The 6240-nt window shown below is 44.2% G+C and overlaps 1 pseudogene; it reads left to right on the plus strand.

Moving 5' to 3' along the window:
- Positions 1–1889: 1889 nt before the first annotated feature.
- Positions 1890–5202, plus strand: LOC119295774 (annotated as a pseudogene).
- The last annotated feature ends 1038 nt before the right edge of the window (positions 5203–6240 follow it).

Below are 6240 nucleotides of genomic sequence, written 5' to 3' on the forward strand. Positions count from 1 at the left end.
CCATAAATCCAGCTCATGTATCACTACAAATTCCCGTAGTAACGGTGTAGGGTATCATCTAGTTACCTAGGGCATGTTTGGTTCTGTAGAAACCTTTGCCTGCATTGCATGCTTGACCCAGTTGGGCCTGGCTGAGGGAAAATAGGTAAAAACCCAACATCTGCATGTTGTTTGTTTGCGTGCATACCCCCTAGCCTGCGTGAGGCGTAATGAGAGGTGGCCTGTTTGGTTGCCCACTTGTTTAGGCGGAAATACAAGGCATTTGGTTTCATGCAACGCTTGTTGTCTGGTAACCTCTTCGGCGAGGTGGTGAGGTTACCAGCACACAGGAGCGTGTAGACCAACCCAACGATACACAAGAGATAGCATATTAACACAGTTCGAAACCATAGCGAGCAATTTTTAACATAGTACCACACTTAAAGACAGCAGTTTTTAACCAAAGTAAATACGATATAGTCGATACTAAACCAACTGGAGCAACGGAGAGCTACCCTATGCCTTCCGCACTTGGTCACAACTTCAACGTCGTCGTCGTCGAAGACGATGACCTTGAGCGTGTCAAAAGTCAGCAACTTGAAGGTCACCCCATACCCGATCTTGATCTGATGGACGGCGACGAAGGTGGCCCAATCCTGATTGAGGGTGACCCTGCCGTTCATCAGCCTCACAGTGACCCTCCATGAGCAGCTGGTGTTCGTCTTCAGCTTGAACTATGTCGGCACGGTTGGGAAGTGCTTGGTGACGTCTAGAGGCATTGGTATGCACTCGAGCTTCGGGGCAAGGATCATCTTGCAGAAGTGAGTTGTCCCACCTTTCTCATGGTAGCCCGTAGTTTCGGCGCTTGCCACTGGGGGCTCCTCCGGCACCACGTCGACGTCCGTGGGCGGCATCTCCTCAGGCGTGGCTAGCACAACTTCCAAGAGCGGCACCACCTCCTTGCCCTTGTCCATGGGAGGCATCACCTTCTTATCCTTATTTTCGTCTTGATCTGCGTTACGAAGAGCACAAAGTTTATGGCATTATGAACAACACAAAGTGGTGGAGGAAGAAGAAGTGGCGGAGATGGTTGTCAGGGCGTCGGAGCCAGGCCACTGTACTTTGCCAATCGATTTGGACTCCGGCGAGGACGACGAGACGGTGGTCCAGCCAGAGGACAAGAACAAGGCCAAGGGCACGTGCCGCTCCAACGGCCTCCAGGGTCGTTGGGGCAAAGATTAGAAACTACTGTATAAGATTAACCCCTAATCCCCATTCCTTTTGTATTCAATCCGGATTGGAACCCTAAAAATCCATCGCCACTAGGAACTCATGATGATGTTATGATCAGTCCTATGGCTATTTACCCCCATTCCCCATTCCCCTAGAACGCAGATCGAATGAAAAATAGTAAGTGAGGACGTCAAAATAGTGCTTATCGCCATTGCCGAAGTGCCGCGGGTGATGTTGCAGATGCTCGTGGTCGCCTTGCTATTCTCCGATCCGCTGGACGCCGCCACCGCCTGTGAGAGTGGGAGAGGGGAGAGAGAGCGGTAAGGGAAGGTGGGGGTAATTATTGGCGGCGCTTCAGGAAGCAACCCGACTTCTCGAGCGTGGCTTCTCCCGTGTAGCCGCCGCCACCCACATGTCTGGCTCTGAAAAAACTGCCGATTTAGACATTTCTAGCAGGCCTGGCTGGAAGATGCTTAAAGTTCCGTGCGACGCAGGCCTAATAAAGAACACAGAGACCCGTGAAAACAATAGACAAAAAACAAAACATCTCATTTTCTTTCTGCATGGACCCGTAGTGCTCTGACGTGTAAAACGAAAACGAGTCCCTGTCAACCGTTTCTCAGTTTCACGTAACAATCCTCGTAAGAAAGTTCTAATTTTTGCTCCTACTTTCCCGTCCTCTTTCTTGCTCATCACACGTCTCCGTTTGGTGCTGCTGAGAGAGGGAAAGAAAGAGACGTCGGCGATGGCGCCGCTAAGGCGGGCGGCGGTGCTGCTGGCCCTCACGGGACTTTTTCTTCTCGTGCTCTCTCCCGCGGACGCAGCAACGGCGGCGGTGGAAGGAGGAGGTGACGATCTCTTGACTTTTTCCCCAGTCTCATCTTGCTTCCGTAGTTGAAACGCTTCATTGCTACGCGTGCCCGGTGCGCGTGGTTCCGTGCCATGATTGTAGCTGGTTCCGCCGGATTTATGGTTGGGGTTGAGGAAAAATCGAGCGAGATTCAGGAGTTATTAGTTCCACCGGCTGTGCTGGGAGCAATGCGAGAAGGGGACAAGATAGAAGTGATTTAGCGAAATTTAAAGTTAATTGGGCAGGAGTTGATGAATGGTATGCTAAGGGGAGATCAAAACTCTAGTGCAGGGACTGCTAGAGCAACAGATTTCGTGTAATCTGTGGGATATTTGGTTGGGGACAGTAAAGTTCAGATGCTTCATGCGTTCTCAAGTTCAGATGTTTGCTTGGCATATTTCACTTGCTTACTGTCGTGCCACCAAGCAATACAGTAATGTAGGAAGCGATGCACCCCTTGATATAATACTAACTACAGATAATTCCAGCGACTTTGCTTGGAGATGTGCAAATCTCATAGAGAACAACCATGCATGAAAGGTGAGATCAGTGGGCTACCTTATCCTTGCTGAGACTGGAAAATGTTGCTGGACATCACAAAACCGAACACTAATATCTGATATGTAGATTCCTTGAATTGCTACCGTTGCTGGACATCACAAAGCCCTTCATTGTTTTGCATAATGTAGCATCAAGTTGTTTACACTTTCTTTGTGCAATGCAGAGTTCAGGATGAAGCAATCTGATGGTGGTTACTCTTACAATAGTACTCTTGCTCATATTCTTGTTGAATATGCATCTGCTGTAAGTTCCTCTTTGAACCATATATACTAGCACGTAATTTGTTTAAGAACTTAGTTCCTCAAACTCCTAGCTAGAGAAGTTCTGTGACGGGAATATCCTTGCATGACTCAAAAATTCTTTTTATGACTTGGCTTGCCTAAATGAATTCCAGGTATATACATCCGACCTAACCTCACTTTTGACATGGACTTGTCCAAGGTGTGAAGGTCGCACGACGGTACAACCCATGAGACAGAAACTAGACTTGGCTTCTTATGCTGCCTGTACAAACTGGCCATAACTACGTTCTTTGTTTGATTATTAACACAGGGTTTTGAGATGATAGAGATCATTGTAGATGTAGAGAAATGTCTACAGGTTCGTTATTTTTGTGTTCACGGCTTCTCATGATCTTCTTGCATGCTGTTTTAAATGACAATTATGCTCATATATAAAAGTAATACTTTTGAGCAGGCTTTTGTTGGAGTTGCCCCTGATCCACGATCCATAATAATTGCCTTTAGAGGCACCCAATAACACAGGTACAAATAATTGCTGGTTATGTTACATAACTTACTGCCTACCAAAATTTATACCATGTGAGCACTTCTTTCATCTGTGTCTGTTCTAGCGAATAGTTTCTAGACATAACAGTGTTTACTTTAAAATATAATACATAATATATTGCTAATAACCATTCATTCCAACATCAAAATTTACTTTTGAAGTGCCTCAAATTGGATTGAAGATCTCTTCTGGAAGCAGCTAGATGTAACTTATCCAGGCATGCCAGATGCAATGGTATCTCTCCTGTCTCCACCGATCAATGTTCTATTATTTTCTTACGAAATATAAATGGGTTTGAAATTACTTATTCACCTTATGTTTTCTTTCTCATGTTGCAGGTCCACCATGGATTTTATTCTGCATATTATAATACAACTCTGCGGCATGAGATCCTGAAATCTGTTCAGTGGGCATGGAAGGCATATGGAAGACTACCCATAAATGTTGTAGGTCACTCTATGGGAGGGGTTTTAGCTTCATTTTGTGCCCTTGATCTCTCTGTAAGTACCTTTGAGCAATCTGTATCTTCGTGTGTTACTTGGACGTTTATCCTCAATTCTGCGTACTTTCTGTGGGATGTTATGGAAGTACATGCAGGATTAGTTTTCAGTTTAATTCAAACCATGCCATAAACAGCTGAATTCCGATTTTGATCTAAACTATTTCATATGTCCAATGTGGGTCATGAGTTTTCACATTGAATGTAAATCCAACAAAGCAAGGATGAAGCTATCCTTTTTTTCACAATAAAACCCTGTCTATTATATTAGGTATATGAGATTCAGTCAACTGATTTCTCCCCTTCTGTTTTCCAGGTTAAATGGGGGTCACACAAAGTTCAGCTCATAACTTTTGGACAGCCTCGGGTAGGCAATCCTGCTTTTGCTGAATACTTCAACGAGCAGGTTCCAAGAACAATCCGCGTGACCCATGAAAATGACATTGTTCCACATTTGCCACCATACTTTTATTACCTAGGCGAATGGACATATCACCACTTTGCAAGAGAGGTCAATGCTGTTACTTGAAAAGAATTCCGCAGTAAATTGATGGTCTTGTAGATAGTGTTTGTTAAGTTATAGTTTCTAAGTTATATGTTTGTTGCACATTTATCTGTCTTCAGGTTTGGCTTCGTGAGACCATAGTAGGAAATGTGGTTACAAGGAATGAGATAGTCTGCGATTGTTCAGGCGAGGACCCAACCTGCAGCAGGTAATTGGCATGCCTCTCACATTTGTTGTAAAAGTATGCCCCTCCTGTTTTCCTTACTCTTTGTTCTTGCTTGAATAGATCGGTCTACGGGAGAAGTGTGGCAGATCATCTCGAGTATTATGGTGTTAACCTACATGCTGATTCAAGGGGAACCTGTCAATTTGTGATTGGCGCATCCAACTCAGCCTATGGTGACATTCTTCAAGTTGATGGAGCTATCATCTTATCAAGATATCCACAGGAGCGATATCCCGTGGAATCTATCTAACCCTTTAGCTGAGGGTAAACTGTACAGTATACTACTCCATCCGTCCCAAAATATAAGAACGTTTTTGACTCTGGTGTAGTGTTAAAAACGTTGTTATATTTTGGGACAGAGGGAGTATTATTTTGTGTTTTGTGTAAATATTTCATGTAATGTAGACACGTTGGGTGCTGTAGGAGGTCTCCTGAGGATAAGGAAGGTTTCGCCTTTAGAATGTAGCCGCCTTTACTCTAGTGAGAATTGTACATGAAGCTCAGTCGACATTGTAATTGATGTGCCTGATGATATCACAGGCTCAAATAATAAAAATATTTGATTGTATCGTGGTTTTTTCACTATCTAGCTTATTGTGATTCTTCGTTCCTACTGAAAGATATTTTTATATTTTCTCTCAGCATTTCGTCTCGCCTCTCTAGGTGCCTTGGCGTCAGATATGCATTTGTGATCAAAAGAGTGCTGCCCTTTGAAGGTCTGAGGAGCCAGGAACTGATCGAAATCATGCTGGAACCTGGATTCCCAAGATGCAAAGTTGTACATTAGTCGGCAGTGCCCGGTGGGAAAACTGAGGATAAAGGATACATATCTATTCAAATATTCTCCATTGCCATCTGCTCGCCCTGTAGGGTTGCACCATATCGGAGAATCGAGAAGAATAGATACTGACTTGAGGATAAAGGATACATATCTATTCAAATATTCTCCATTGCCATCTGCTTGCCCTGTAGGGTTGCACCATATCGGATGTTAGATAATAACGAGAAATAAACGAGACAGAGAGACACGGATTTTTATGTGAAAACCCTTGCGGGAGAAAACTACGGATGCACGAAGGCGCAATCACTACGATGGAGGAGTATTACAAACGCGAGACGACAGACCGTCTTAAGTGCGACTACATGGGGTATATATGAGGGGCAACACATAGGAGTCCTTGTAGGACAAGTAAACGAGTTGTACTCGTACGCGTCGGTACCAACGCAAAAGCCCACACCGTATGTACTACGTCTAGTCCAATACGGTAGAATTTGGATCACAATTTAACAATCTCCACCTTGAGCCAAATTCCCTCCAGTAGTCGAAGAAAGTGAATAACTCCATCCAAATCAGCATAAACACCTTGTGCGTCAAAGTCCATAGGACTAATGAGAAATACCAACTAAGCCTGAGCAAAGCTCAAACTTATTGGTTGGAACTGGCTTTGTCATCATATCAGCAGGATTATCATGATTACTTATCTTGCATACCTTCAAATCACCTTCAGCAACAACATCTCGATTATAGTGATATCTGACATCAATGTGCTTTGTTCTCTCATGATACATTGGATTCTTCGTAAGATATATAGCACTTT

The sequence above is a fragment of the Triticum dicoccoides genome, chromosome 4B (genome assembly GCF_002162155.2).
Source record: "Triticum dicoccoides isolate Atlit2015 ecotype Zavitan chromosome 4B, WEW_v2.0, whole genome shotgun sequence".
Lineage (NCBI taxonomy): Eukaryota > Viridiplantae > Streptophyta > Magnoliopsida > Poales > Poaceae > Triticum > Triticum dicoccoides.